We start from the raw sequence: 15,409 nt of genomic DNA, 5'->3' as shown, positions 1-15,409 counted from the left end.
TGGTGTGGGGGTAGGAGGGGGCTTTAGCTCTCTGTCCCCTGCTGTAGTCTCAATATTTGGATTGCCCTCCATGCCCACAATTTGCATTGGGAAGGAGACGCAGCTGAGCAAATGGGAGCTCCCCAGCACCGCAAAAGAATTTCAGGTTCCCTCCTCATCTCAACTGGGAATGCAGTGGTGATGGTGGTATAGGGCTGAAACTTCCCTACTCCTGATCCAACTCAGGACCCCACTTTCAATTTCTGCAGAAAAAATCTTGCTCCCAGTGCCAAACAACATGATTAATGTAGTGCCCTTACAATTAGAGGATAGCAGAGGCACTTTTTTCTATGCCACAATTTTGCAACCCATGCAAATATATCACATTCATATTATCTGTTGTGGGGAACCCTCCCCCCCCTGATGTTGCTTACCTAAAACTCCCCTCATCCTTGGCCATTGACCATGCTTTCTGGGGCTGATGGGAATTGTAGTTCAGCAATATCAGGAGGATCAAAGTTTCTCCATACCTGTTATATAGCAAGCTCGCCTAACAGGAAGGATGCCAGAGATTGCTTATCAACACCATCGCCTGAAATATGATCGCTTCTACAATTAATATGTCTAAATTTCAGGTGAACTTTGAAACGGTATCAAGTTGTGTTTTTCTTAATGTTTCCTTTGAAAATCCTGAATAATCAGAGGCCCATGATGAATAAAATAAGACCAGATCTCCAACTTCTAACTAAAAAGGGAATATAGAGTTGCAGTTTTGCGACTGAACACGATCGTGTAAAACTGACGACATCCTGATGTGTGCTATGTAAGTCAAATGTGGGGTATAACTTTATTGGGCATTAAAAGGTGTGGCCATGTCCCTGAAGCTGGTGACAATTTGTTCTATCACAGGAGAGGATTAAATAAATAAAAAAAGGGAGATACTTAAGAACCCAAAGACAACCCTGTTGAAATAAACTATGCAATTTACTCCAATTGCCTGTATTAGGATATCTTTATTATGTCTGGTATTTACAAGCACATTGTCAATTGTTATCCTAATCAACTGAAAAAATAAAATAATTTGGTGATGCAGTAACTTTAAAACATTCTCTCCCGCCCCTCAACTACCGTATGTTTCTAAATTTGCTGGTTGCCAAGAAATAAGTCAATCGTGTTCTCAAGGACTCCAGGGAAAGAAGCAACATTCAGTTTTCAGTCAATGACAACAGGAAATATAACTGCTGGCAGATGGAAGCATTATAACTTGTTCTCTTCACTTGACATACCAGGGGTAGGTGGGGGTCATAGCCAGAAGTTGTCATGGCCAGAGCCAAGAGCAGCAAAGATACCCCTTTCTCTCTGAGCTGCTTCCTTTTATCTGAAAAGGAGAAATGGAAATGCCATGTTAGAACTGGCCTTATATCACTGTAGGCCCAATGCTGCCTCACACAATGAGTCCCTCATTTAAAATAAACAAATAAAAGAGTTGGACACTTTCTCTTTAAGTAGCGATGCCCTGAACAAGCACAAATTTCTGGAAAAGACGAGAGACTGCATGAATTTGCAGGCGATAAGATTACAGATGCCTCTGTGAAGAGCAAATGACTCAGTATGATACTGCCGAAGACCTGCACTTTGTTCACAAACGTTTCCTTGTTTGTAGAAGAGCCTCAATGGATTTGTTCTAGCCTGCTTCAGAGACTTTATCTCACTCTAGTCCCTTGCCAGCTCCTGCTGCTCGCCTTGCATGTGGCTCCTGTCTCTTTAAACAGTTGTGCCTTGTCCATTGTAATGCTCAACTGCAGCAGCCTAAAAGTCACAGGAAGTATGCATCCGCCACTCTTTTTCTTCATCATGAGTTGTCCCAAATCACTCGAACATATGGAACATAGGAACATAGAAAGCTCTATGGTGCCAAGTCCGGCCTACTAGTCCATTTAGCTCAGTATTGTCTCACTGGCAGGATGAAGCAGATTCACAAGGCTTCAGACAGGGGACAATTCCCAGTCATGCTGCCTTCAGGTAGAATTTATAATGGCCAAACTAGATGCAAAGCTAATGTGTCTTTGGGGATGGGTGGTGGTGGGTGGCACAATTTTAAGCACATTTGGATTTTTGAGCAAGTCCTATGGATCAGCCCTCTGCCCAGGACAGACACTATGCTTTCCCAAGGGATCTGTGTAAAAGTCAGATCTAGTAGAATTAATCTGAGTTTTGAAAAATTCATTGAGCTGAAAGAGGAAGTGGTAAAAAGACTTACTCTTCTCATTTCCTCCCCTAACTCTATGATCTGTTCAAGGGGGGGAAAGGTATCCATCACCTCATGATGCCTAAGGAGGCAGTGAGGGGTAGGGACTCAGAGGCTTCATGGGCACCAGGGGAAGACCTCAAGGAGACCACAGTGCCCCTGGGCACCATGTTGGCAGTCCCTGCAATGTCATACCATCCAACTTTTACAGAGCCCAAACTGGGTTGTGTGTCTTCTGGGACGTGCTCCCAGGTGAGTCACATGGCCTGTACCGTGCTCTCAACCCCAAAAGTAATTTTTTGAGGTGAGAACATGACCTGAGAGTGTGTGAGATTGTGGCACCCAAAATGGCCACCATGATTTTGTGTGGGGAAAAAATGTCCCATTTTTTCATGGAGAACTTCAGAGGTATTCAATGCACAATACAATGTGTCCAAAGGACAAAAAATGGCAAAGCACTCTGATGAATGCAACGTTGAATAGAACACCAGACTGTTCTGCCTTTTGTGTCTATTTATAGTTAATGCCTTTTCTCCCGGCCTTTTGTTTTAATGCACATCCATTTCCACCACCACCATTAAAACTGGAAATTGAAGCAGAACTGAAATTACTTATGCACACAGCAGCTTACTCTTTGGATGTTTATGATCAAACCACCAAGGATAATGGACATCCTTGATGGTATCTGGTTGTGCAAAGATTATGATGGTAGGGTTTTTGGCTTTTTTTAATCAATGGGATTCTCTTGATAATGGTGATGATGAGGCAAGAGGACACCATTACGCGGATGGGAAGTCATAATGCTCTTTAAGCATTATGCTTAAAGCATAATGCTCTCTGAGCATTAGGTCCAGTCGTGGCCGACTCTGGGTTTGCGGCGCTCATCTCACTTTATTGGCCAAGGGAGCCAGCATACAGCTTCCGGGTCATGTGGCCAGCATGACTAAGCCGCTTCTGGCGAACCAGAGAAGCACGGAAACGGGACTCCCAGAACGGATTAAGTTCGATAACCAAGGTACCACTGTATTCACCTCTCTGTGTGGACTGAATTGAATTTCTGCCCCATCCCTACCCCCGTCTAGGTGTCTGTCTCAGTTTTACAAGTCTCAGACATGGTAAGGCAGAAGCATGTAATCAAGTGGGGAACACTGTGGGAAAATCCAGACATTAAGATTGAAGACTTGCAGATGATAAGCTGAAGAAGGTTCAGAGAGACTGGTCAGATGAGCGCCTGATGCTTACAGAAATGTTATCAGAGCTTCGTGTATCTCTTGCTTCCCAGTGCAGCTGGAAATAGCTTGCTAGCCTCTTCTCCCCAGAGAGATTGCAACAGCCCTAGAACTGCCTGGCACTTGAAAGGACATGGTGACATGCAAATTCTTCTTCTTTCCATTTCTTTTTTAAAAATAATAATAGCTGGAGTCTGGGAGACTTGCAAAGCTATAACTGCGCCTTAGCCGGACTGCTGGCTCTTATAACATAAAAAGGAACTGATTTCTCCTGTTAGTAACAATACAAATGGGAACCAGGAGCGATTTCACTGAATGGAGTGAAATTAATTTGAAATTAATGGAATGTAATTTCCATTCAGTGTAGTTAACCTAGTGTAAAATTAGTGCTAATGAGATCAGCAGTGGGGATGGGCTCTGGCTCAGAGCAAGAGCACATGTTTGAATGCAGAAGCCTCCGGGGTCAATCCCTCAGATCTCCAAGCAGGACTTAAAAAACACGTGAAAACCTGGAGAACCACTACTAGTCAATGCTGACAATAGTCAACTTGGTATAAGGACATTTTCTCTCATCCTAGTCAGTTCCTCAGAAGAAGCCAGTGATTATGCTATGGGTTGATTCTAGAGGTTAAAGGTTATTGGAATGTAGTCCTATATTCACTCAGCTAGTAGTACTTTACTTATTTCTGAGTAAACAGGAACATAGGAAGCTGCCTTATATCAAGCCAGACCATTGGTTCATCTTGTTCAGTACTGTCTACATTGATTGGCAGCAGCACTTCAGGGTTTGAGGCAAAGGACTTTCCCAGCTCTATTTGAAGATGCCGCTGATTGAACAACGACTTTCAGCAGGTCAAGGATGTCCTCCACCACTAGGCAACATCCCTTCCTATTCAATGCAATCCCAATAACGTTTACTCAAAAACATGTTTTGCTACATTTAATTCAGCTTGCTCACATTGCAACAGAAGCAAGCACCAATGAGTTGCATGGGATTTACATCCAGGGAAATGTGTAAAGGAGTGTATCCTTAACCTCCTTGGTTCTGTTCAAAGCCATTGACTTATTTGGGCTGGGTAATGTTATTATATGGCTTATACAGAACACCTGTTTAGGGAAGCTTTCAATGTTTGATGTATCAAAGTATTTTAATATTCTTTAGGAAGCCGCCCAGAGTGGCTGTGGATGCCCAGCCAGATGGGCGGGGTATAAATATTATTATTATTATTATTATTATTATTATTATTATTATTATTAACAACATAGGCTCTCCCTACTGAGGTGATATCTTATTCTATGCCATCACAGTTATATCAGAAAGTATTGCACAATAGTAGTGATTTGTCTCAATGAAGCCAATAGTATGGCTCTAGATGACAACTAGACACAGATCTATGGCAAAGAGTTTGCTATCAGACAGAAATTCAATGAAGTACTAGCAAGCTCTTTAAAAAGTGCATGTGTGTGTGGAGTGAGGAGGGGAGGGGATAATCTTTCAGCATGGTCTTTTTACGGTGCCATGGGCTGCTGATTGACCATTGCTTTTTCTAGGAAGGATTAATAGTACAGAATAACTCTCCTTCATACACAAATTATTCCAGCTGCATAGGAGTACACTGCTGTCAAAAGGCTCCCCTATTCATGGAGGCTATTCCAAGGACAACTCAAAAGTCTTGATGCAGTGTCAACAGCCCAGAATAGTTGGTTGATATTTCCTCTCAAGTGGGTGAGAAGATAGTTCACAATTGTTTTTGCTACCTTGGATATCGGAGTGAAAAGTAGCTTATAAATCCTGGCAAGAAACAAATAAATAAGCCTCCCTGTCGGCTTGAACAATAGCCCACCAGAGAATGGGGAAGGTGAAGGCACATCTCAAGCTATTGGGAGCGGGATAATGGAAGGAAGATGAGAAGAAAAGACAACACTGAGGAAGTGTATGCCTTTGCCTGCTGTTGGCCTCCACGTTTGGCAGGGATGGAAAACATTTGGTCTTGCCTCCATCATCCCTGATCAATGGCCTTGCTGGCTGGGGCTGGTGGAATCCAACAACATCTAGAGGCCACAGATTCCTTAGTCTTGACTTGGGGTGTACCTTGTATAAAACATATATTACAATAGTTGAGATCCTTCTGAAATGTCTTCTCCAAAGAAAGAAACTACTGTCTGTCTCAACATTCAAGGAAAGCACACAATGCTATGCTATCCATTATGCAAATTATGGAAAGATGTTAAGGAAACATCTGCATTGTACACCCCCAGTACCTTTGACCTTTCTCCCCACCCAGTTGATCTGGATGAACTGAAGCAATACTGTCTTTTGCAGAAGGGTTAGGCCACAATTAGGGACACGGGTGGCGCTGTGGGTTAAACCACATAGCCTAGGACTTGCCAATCAGAAGGTCAGAGGTTCAAATTCCCGTGATGGAGTGAGCTTCCGTTGCTTGGTCCCTGCTCCTGCCAACCTAGCAGTTCGAAAGCACGTCAAAGTGCAAGTAGATCAATAGGTACCGCTCCGGCGGGAAGATAAACGGCGTTTCCGTGTGCTGCTCTGGTTTGCCAGAAGCGGCTTAGTCATGCTGGCCACATGACCCGGAAGCTGCACGCCAGCTCCCTTGGCCAATAAAATGAGATGAACGCCACAACTCCAAAGTCGGCCATGACTGGACCTAATGGTCAGGGGCCCCTTTACCTTTACTAGACTACAATTAATGGCATCAGCACCTGGGAAGGAGTTATTAAAATACTTCCACATACACACTCTTCCCAAAAAAGAAACACATATTTGCAGTTCCCAACAATAAACCCTGGAGAGAATTGGCTTGGGGCCTCCTCTAGATTAGCATTTGAAATTTTGTAAAATGAGATAACCTTGCCAGGGAGTCACAGGACTCCCAACTGGCTAAGAGGAAGCTAGTGCCTGGCACAGCGATGCTTTTGGCAGAACATCGGCTGGTTCTCAGGAGAAGTCTTTAGATTTCAAGGGACCAGACCTCAGCTCTCAGTTGGCTCTAAGTAAACAAATCTATTTCTGTTTGCTAAGATTTATCACATCAGTGGGAGGTTCCAGCTGATCTCTTTTAAACAGTACCAGTTTTCCATGTACCGTGGGATTGTTTGGTGAAATTTCAAGAATTGCATAATTTCAGGAATTGCAAATGCATGCCACGCAAGGCTCAAATGCAGATTTCTCATGCTATGAAGAATACAGTTATTCTCTTCAGTTGGGCACTCTGTTACATTTTGATCATAAACATGACCGGGGCAGGAATTACCATGTATTATTGCAACCTGGAGGGAAATCATTCCTAGTTGTGATTTGGGGGTGATATCAGTGCTTACTTGTAGCTCAGTAAAACATGGTGACTAGCTATGATGGTTATACTCTGCCTCCCAGTTAGAGGCAGTAATGCTTCCATTGCTGGAAACCACAGGAGGGGAGAGTGCTCTTGTGTTTGGGCCCTGCTTGCTACTTTTCCACAAGCATCTGATTGGCCCTGGAAGAATAGGATGCTAGCCTAGTTTGCCCATTGGCAATGTCTAAGCAACACAATGACCATGTACATACGCAATAGACAATCTTTATAGCATTCCTTCAAACCATAACAAGTACAAAATGAAATCTTTAGTCTCAAATTCTCTGAAAATCTTTAAATGAAGGGAGGTACCAGACTTTGTACGATGAAAGACAAGCTGTGAAGCTTTCTGTATTCAGCAAATATGATGTCCAACACTGAACAGTGATTCTGGATATTGACTACTGATTCATAGAATTCTTTGTCAGCGTGGTGGGAGGATATAGAATTGCTTCATAAACTGAAAATAAAATGTTACTAGTTTGCCCATTGGCCTGATCTAGTAGGCTTTTCATAGGATCTTACGAAATGTCTTTACTGGTTATACATTTAACCTAGATATGTATTTTATCATAATGTCTACGTTTTGTTTTAAATACACACTTTTAAAAACACATTTATTGAACATTTTCTTTTGAGGCAAGAACTGTACAGTGGTACCTTGGGTTACAGATACTTCAGGTTACAGACGCTTCAGGTTACAGACTCTGCTAACCTAGAAATAGTACCTCGGGTTAAGAACTTTGCTTCAGGTTGAGAACAGAAATCATGCTCCGGCAGCACGGTGGCAGTGGGAGGCCCCATTAGCTAAAGTGGTACCTCAGGTTAAGAACAGTTTCAGGTTAAGAACGAACCTCCAGAACGAATTAAATTCATAACCAGAGTTACAAAATTCAGGGAACTGTGAAATCTAAAACTCTCCTCCATCACTATCTACACTGTTTCATTTCTGACCCTGATTTTCTTTCCTATCTAGGAACAGGAGAAAGCATATCACCCACAGAGTGTAACTTGCTTTCAGCAGACTAAAGTCAGCAAAAAATAAACAAAAGACTTGTGCCGGTGTGAGAGGTAGATAAGGGGACTAGATTGAGAGACTTTAAAAACCAACTCAGCCCGCAGGGTCAACCCAGCCACAGAGGTGAACTGGGAGTGATAGCTGCCTCAGTCATGTGAGCATCCTGGAGAGGAGGGAGGGCGGAGATTTCAAAAAGTTGCTCGAGGTCTCCTCTCCAGCTGCCCTGGGGTATAGGCACAGTTGCAAACAGGAGGAAATATGGAAATGACAGGCACCAATAATGAAAATAAGGAAACAATATTACAGTTGGTTCTTTAATGTTATTTTATGCTACTCAACATACAACAAAATGTGAAGGCTGGGTAGTTGGGGCTGGATTTTAATTTGCCTACAGCACCAAAAAGCTTGGTCCAGCCATTGCCTGGTGCTTGCACATTATGAAGATTTCCTTTGAACTGTGTGCGTGTGTGAGTTTGCTTAACAAATCAGTAAACACTTTAATCCCCACCACAACCAATTGTCTTACATTGGCTTTTGAATACTATTTGGCATTAGGCTTCAGGACAAAATACAAGAAGAAGATTGAAGACTGTTGAAAAATGGAATGTCCCAGTTTTCAAACGTTTTTCGGAAGCCGAATGTCTGAAGCGGCTGTCAGCTATTGTTTCCAGGGCGCCGGCGCCAATAGGAAGCCATGCCTTGGTTTTCAAACGTTTCGGGACTCGCACAGACTTCTGGAGTGGATTAAGTTTGAGAACCAAGGTTCCACTGTATTCAGAAGGATACTGCCTCTGATCATGCAGGCAGAGCACAGCCCTTATGGCCAGTAGACACTGATAGCCTTATCCTCCATGAAGCATACCCTCCAACATGTTGAGTCTCAAAACTGGGACGTACGTCTTCCCGACTGTGTTCCTGCACAAATCACGTGACCTGTGTGACATCATGGAGCCCAAAAGATGCCCTTTGGGGAAGGGGGCTTGCACTCTTGCATGAGAGCACGGCATCCAAATGTGTGTTTTGGAGTGCTATGCAAGATTGTGACCCCCACAAAAGTGCTTTGGGGGGGGGGAGAGATCGCAGCATGAAATCATGTGAGATTGTGACGGCCAAAATGGTTTCTGTGTTCTCCAGTGAAAATACAGGGTGTCCCAGGACGCTTGTGTGGTATGCATAGAGACAGATGTTTAGCCACAAAATCAAATGTTCTAAACTGGACAGCTCTGTTCAATGGGCTTTAACATTCATCCCTGTCTGGCAACTAGGACTCAGGTGAAATGGGAAGACTCAAGATAGAGACTAAGGAAAGCCACATTCATTTGGTAATGAGTTTGCTCAGTGAATCCCAAAGATGGGGACAAAGATGAAGGAGTATAGAATTTAGGAGTGGTGATAGAGCAGCAGACCTCTTGAAATTTTTTATATACTGTAGCGTTCAGTGAAATAAAAAAGAATGCCTGTCTTGTATGGCCAGGTGTGTACAAAAATACAAGTTGTGAAGAATGGGGTAATTTTGCAATCAGTAAACTAGATGGCCAAGAGAGCCTTCCAAGTGACTTTATAAATGAAAATGTTAGCCCTCTGGATATCAGATACCTGTCCAGACAGGAGAGTGGCATGCCAAGCAAAATGAAGCCCCTGGGTAGTTTTGATTTATGCATTTAAAATCTCTGTTTAGAAACTCAGATCAGAGAAACTGGGCAGAGACATGAACAAAAGGACAATAAAGGGACAGACATGCAGGCTGCAGGGATAATAAATATGAATAAGATAGGAAGAAAAGGACTCCAGGAGCTAGGTATGCTATATTTAAAAGTTAGATTTGGGTGTTTGTGGATGCAAACTAAAAGCTACTTTCTAGTCTGCTTCCCCCTATAATACTTGATATATAATGCTTAGGGATGGGAGAATCTGACAGCTTTGGTTTCTCATTTTCCCAATCTTAGAATAACAGAATTGGAGAGTAGGAAGGGATCCCAAGGGACATCTACAAATGAAGAGGACAGAACAGTTAAATTATTACAGCATGTCGTAATAACCATTTATGCATCCAGTGGCATCCATAAAAGAACACAAGACTCTATAATGTGGGAGCCTCACAGGAGACAGGGTCCCCCCTCCATTTTCTCAGCACAGATGTGCCTTCCTAAGGCAGAGCAAACTTGCATCTGCATGGAACTCTGCTCTTGAAATCTTACTTAGGTGGTGCCTTTTAAAAGACACTGTTTCCACACTTTGCCAATGAGGCAGCAGTGAACTGACCTTGGAGACTCAGCTGCAGTAGTTTGTTTCATTCCACACCAGGCAGTTCAATTTCTCATACTGTACCCCCATTCTCCTTATTAAGAGGATTGGTGAATGAGTGTGGATATGTGAGTTGTTTTTGCCAAATAGCTCTACCAGGCTCTCTGAAACCTATTCTTATCTTAAGCTATTCTTATTTTACTAACTGGCCAAGAATTGCTGACAAATGCACTCTGACCAGATCCAAATGGAGCCAATTGCTTTGAACCAGAGCAGCGGTTGCGGCGTATCGTTTCAAGAGGGATGCCCTTTTTGTCTGATAGTTTACTATTATATCGGCAGCTGCTGCTGCAGCTGAGTCACTCTTCTTGCACTGAAAGTCTGCCACAGTTCTTGGGGATTCTGCAGAGTCATAGACTGTGCTGAAAGGATACTCGTATGAGCAAATGTACAGCAGGAGTTCACCTTTCAAAAGGCAGTGGGGTGATGTTCCTGATCTTAACACAAGTGAAAGAACTTCACCTAGAAAGGAATTGCATTCACTTTCAGAAGGAATTTATGATTTCTTCTATAATTGTTGTTTCTCCTTTAATTAGCTCCTAATTGTGACTCCTCTCTTTTAAGACCTGAAGAAGCAAGTCCAGATGTGTTCCCCCCTTCCTACTTCTGAGTATTGTAATATGCACAATTGTTTTAAGTGGAGTTGGGAGATGGCTTTTTTTCTAAAGAAACATTATTTTTTTAAAAGAAACATCTTTTCCTGCAGTCTGAAAAATGTTTATCTTTTATTGGAATATGATTATTTATTATTATTAATATTAATAATAGTCTTCCACATACATGTCTCAAGGAGATGTGAAAAATACAATAAAAACAGTTAAAACCAATTTAAAACAACAAAGAAAATAACAGCAGATAAATCTTCAATTGTTTCCAGGAACTGCAAGTAGAGGACACCTTTTGCGTCTTAACAGGAATGACATACCTATATATGCCATTACTGTCACTCCAGCATTTAATATTTCAGATGTAGTCTAAATTTTCAATTGTCCCCCCCCCCCCCGTACATAGTTGTATTTACGGTATATCTTTATAATGAATTGGTTACAGTGACTCCATCATTCTAAATGAATTATTTGTTTTTCTTTTGTCTTAGAAGGTATTTTATTTGTGCAATTGGATTTGTATTTTATGGTGATTTTAGCGTGTTATTTGTTTGGGGGGGAGGAAAGATTGAAACCAGTACTCCAAACTAGTCGGAATAAGGAATAGGCAACCAGCACAACGGGTACAGTCTTGCTATGTTGGTGTCCTCCAATGTCTAACACACACATACACACCCATTCCAGCAACTGTCTTCTGTGCCCATTGAAGTTTCCCAACTATCTTTAAGGGCTCGAGTGCAAACCAGCATACAGAGGAAGTCCAACAAGCCCATTAGATTGCAGTACTAGATATATGAGTATCTCAAGCACATTACAGTGGGACAGGCCTTCTGGGTATCAGTGAAGGAGTCACGATAACACTGGGAATGAGTGGCTATGACTAATTAGTTAAAAGGCACTTCTAAACATAATTATGCAGTGCTGGAAAACTAAATGCAGCTATAAAAGACTTCTTGCTGAGAAGAAGCTTGTAGAATAATGCACAGTTGCCTTCATTTCCATGGTTACCCAGGTGCACATTAAGTCGAAGCAAAGTCAAAAACATGGGGGCTAGTTTCTCACTGCTTACCTGCTCTTTAATCTTCAGCTCGTGGGTCAAATGGGTGGTAGAAGCTATAATAAAATTAGTAGAACTTTGCACTTGGATGGGTAGAAGCAACAGATGGTCTCCTATTTTAATTGGCGGTATAACATTTCAAAACTTCTTTCCTTTCCCTGCCCCCAAGAGAATAAAGCTAAATTCCTGTTCTATAGCTGAACTGAAATTTTGCATTCCTGCTGCCAAATCAAAAACTGGAAATTTTCAAATTTGACTTTTCAGTCCAAATCTTGATGGTAAAATGTTACCATCTTGGCACTTCAGATAGATAGATAGAGTGTTTTTTTTTTTCTTTTAAAAAAATGTTTAGCGGTACTCTCATTTTCCTACTCATATTGAAATACTGCCCCTCAATGAGGCCAAATTTAGATTCACAAATTTTTTAGGGGTATGTGTACCTCTGCATACACCCAGAAAATAAAGCACTGGATAGATGATAGATAGATAGATAGATAGATGATGATGATAGATAGATAGATAGATAGATAGATAGATAGAGAGATAGATGATAGATAGATAGATAGATGATAGATAGATGATAGATAGATAGATAGATAGATAGATAGATAGATAGATAGATAGATAGATAGATAGATGATAGATGATAGATAGATAGTCAGTGTTAAACATAAAACATGCCATTTGTAAAATCATGCCCTATTTAACTTCAAGAGTGGCTGCTAGCCATGACCTCTCCTCAGGACCAAGGCAATAGGACAAATGAGGGCACAAATTTGCATTAAAATTGCATGTGTTGATTTCTGGGTAGAGATGCAAATTTAGAAATACTTCTTGTAATTTAAATAGAAATGCAATTTGTCTCACCATGGTAGGGAAGAGAGTCTGTGGAAGTAGGGAAAATAGCTTGTCAACAATGAGCTGACAGTGTTCCCTGGTAGTCAAACTGCATATGATATTAGGTAAAGGTAAAGGACACCTGACGGTTAAATCCAGTCGCGAACAACTCTGGGGTTGTGGCGCTCATCTCGCTTTACAGGCCAAGGGAGCCAGCGTTTGTCCGCAGACAGTTTTACTGGGTCATGTGGCCAGCATGACCAAGCTGCTTCTGGCGAACCAGAGCAGCGCACGGAAATGCTGTTTACCTTCCCACTGGAGCAATACCTATTTATCTACTTGCACTTTGATGTGCTTTCGAACTGCTAGGTTGGCAGAAGCAGGGACCGAACAACAGGAGCTCACCCCGTCGCAGGGATTCAAACTGCTGACCTCCCGATTGGCAAGCCCAACGCTCAGTCGTTTACACCACAGTGCCACCCACGTCCCACACTGCATTTAATATTAGTCACCATTAAATGCAGGGATTGATTTATTTACAAATACCCAGTGCAGGGAGGGGGGTCCAGTTTGGATGCATGAGGATGACGAGAAGGGGGGGCTTCATTCTGAGACCCCCAGGTATAGTGCAGTATATAAATTCAATAAATAAATAAAATAACAAATTGCTCCTTCCACCTGCCATTTGCCTTGCTTTATATTTTAGGGGTGGGGGGGACCTATATCAACTAGAAACTACATTCCCTCAAGGGCAGCCTCCCACAGGCCTCAAACCAATGGCTTGTGTGGTAAAACAGAGCATGACTGGACTCACATCGTTCTCCATTTTCCATCCACGGAAGCAAAAGGTATTATCACAGTAACAGTGACATGCTCCAGCCAAATTCATTAGAGGAGCAGGGCCAGTGAAAGGTGTGGCCTGTGGGGAATGGCCTGGACAGAGTCCTGAGAGTCAGACAGAGCACTACATGCGTCCTCTGAGCTGGGAGTTTCCCAGCCCTGCCCTGAAAGGTCCCACAAAAATGGAGGCCTCCTACACTGGTTTTTCATCTCCCTTCAGTAGAAGTGCCCCTTCGGAGGAATGTGGATGCTGCATGAGACGTAAGAAAGAAGCAAGGTTGTTGTTTTTTCTTTCTTTCTTTCCATTTTTGTGCTCTCTGTGGCTCTCTGACAGAATTAGTGGGTGTTTCGTTTTCAATTGCAGGAGTGGGAGAAAGTGGAGGCAGATGTCAGATTGTTTAGAAGATGTCTCTGCTAGAGCACTGGGATATGATGCGCAGCAGCTGTTCTGCTGGCCACTTTCTCGTTTTTACACTCCTTACGGTCAGGCATTCATTCTCTCCACAGCAGATGGCTGGGGGGGAAAAAGGGGGGGAGCAGCAGCAAGACTTTATTTATTCTTCTCCTATAGAGAGAAAATAATAATAGCCATCTTCAAATATCTTAAGGGCTGTCACATGGAGGAGGGAACATGCTTGTTTTCTGTGAACTGCCCTGAGATTTCTGGGTATGGGGCAGAATATAAATTCAAAATAATAATAATAATAATAATAATAATAATAATAATAAATTTTCTCCTGCTCTGGAGGGTAGGACTCAAACCAGTGGCTTCAAGCTGCAAGAAAGGAGGTTCCGACTAAACATTTGGAAAAACTTTCTGACAGTAAGAGCTGTTTGACAGTCGAACAGTCTCCCTCAGGAGGTTGTGGACTTTCCTTCCTTGGTGATTTTTAAGCAGAGGTTGGATGGTCATCTGTAGGGGTGCTTTAGCTGAGCTTCCAGCATTGCAGAGGGTTGCACTAGATGACCCTGGGGTCCCTTCATACTCTAAGATTCTATGATTCTATCATTTTCTTCTATTTCTTTTTTTGTTCGTTTATCAGAATGCAAGTTTCATTTTTTGAAAACCCTGCATTTTTTTCTTGTTAATTCTCTTTTTAATCCAGAATTCCAGTAAGTGTCTGCCCCCTGTCCTTGAACTCTGAAGGATTCCAGCCTAGCTCTTACAGACGGCAGATGAAATGGGAGATCTGGATGGTGCCACTTTGATATAAAGGCAAATCTTACCAGTTCCTGGGAAGTGGGGAGCGCACTGTTGCACTCAGGATCTGTTTGAGGGCTTCCCATAAGCATCTGGTTGGCCACTGTGAGAACAGGATGGTGGGCTAGATAGATAAGTCTAATCCAGCTTTTCTTATGTTCTATGTTCCTTTGGTAACTAGTGGTCATCAATTGAGCTGCTATTTTTAATATTAAATCAATCGACACAAGATAATATCACCAAGGCAACTATCTGTAAACAAGCAATAAACGTCCATAAGGAGGTTTAACAAACTGAAGGACATGGTCCTCTTTCTATGCTCCTCCCAATGGAAACATGCAGATGGGGACAAATATACCCCTGCTTTAAGTCGTTTACATACCCTCTTCTATTGTATATTATTTACTACAATGCTCGATGACTAAGCTCTTTAGCGATGAAAGATGAAACGTCAGATTACTGGAACGGCATCCAAGCACTGAACCATCGGTATGTCACAACTAGACTCTTTATTACTGCATTTGCAATTGTTCAAGATAAAATCTATTTTGGAAAGAGAAGAAATGAGCACTGAACCACTGATATATTACAAGTAAACTCTTTATTTACTGTGTTTGCTATTGTTTAAGATAAAAACTATTTGAGAAAAAAACTACTTTTGCCATTTTGTGGACGTTTATTGTTTGTTTACAGATAGTTGCCTTGGTGATATTATCCTGTGTTGATTGCAATAGTCAT

General features: G+C 42.1%; 1 long non-coding RNA gene across 1 annotated transcript; it reads right to left on the bottom strand.

Moving 5' to 3' along the window:
* Window positions 1-364: 364 nt before the first annotated feature.
* On the bottom strand, window positions 365-12,704 carry LOC309368495. Its single transcript, XR_014167787.1, has 2 exons — window positions 12,661-12,704; window positions 365-1,357 (listed from the first exon to the last, which is right to left on the bottom strand). It is a non-coding gene; the product is annotated as an uncharacterized lncRNA (long non-coding RNA).
* Between the last annotated feature and the right edge of the window lie 2,705 nt (window positions 12,705-15,409).

The sequence above is a fragment of the Podarcis melisellensis genome (assembly GCF_964234715.1).
Source record: "Podarcis melisellensis genome assembly, chromosome: 4".
In the NCBI taxonomy this organism is placed as follows: Eukaryota; Metazoa; Chordata; class Lepidosauria; order Squamata; family Lacertidae; genus Podarcis; species Podarcis melisellensis.
The sequence above is the reverse complement of the archived record's forward strand: the minus strand, read 5'-3'. Positions and strand labels throughout refer to the sequence as shown.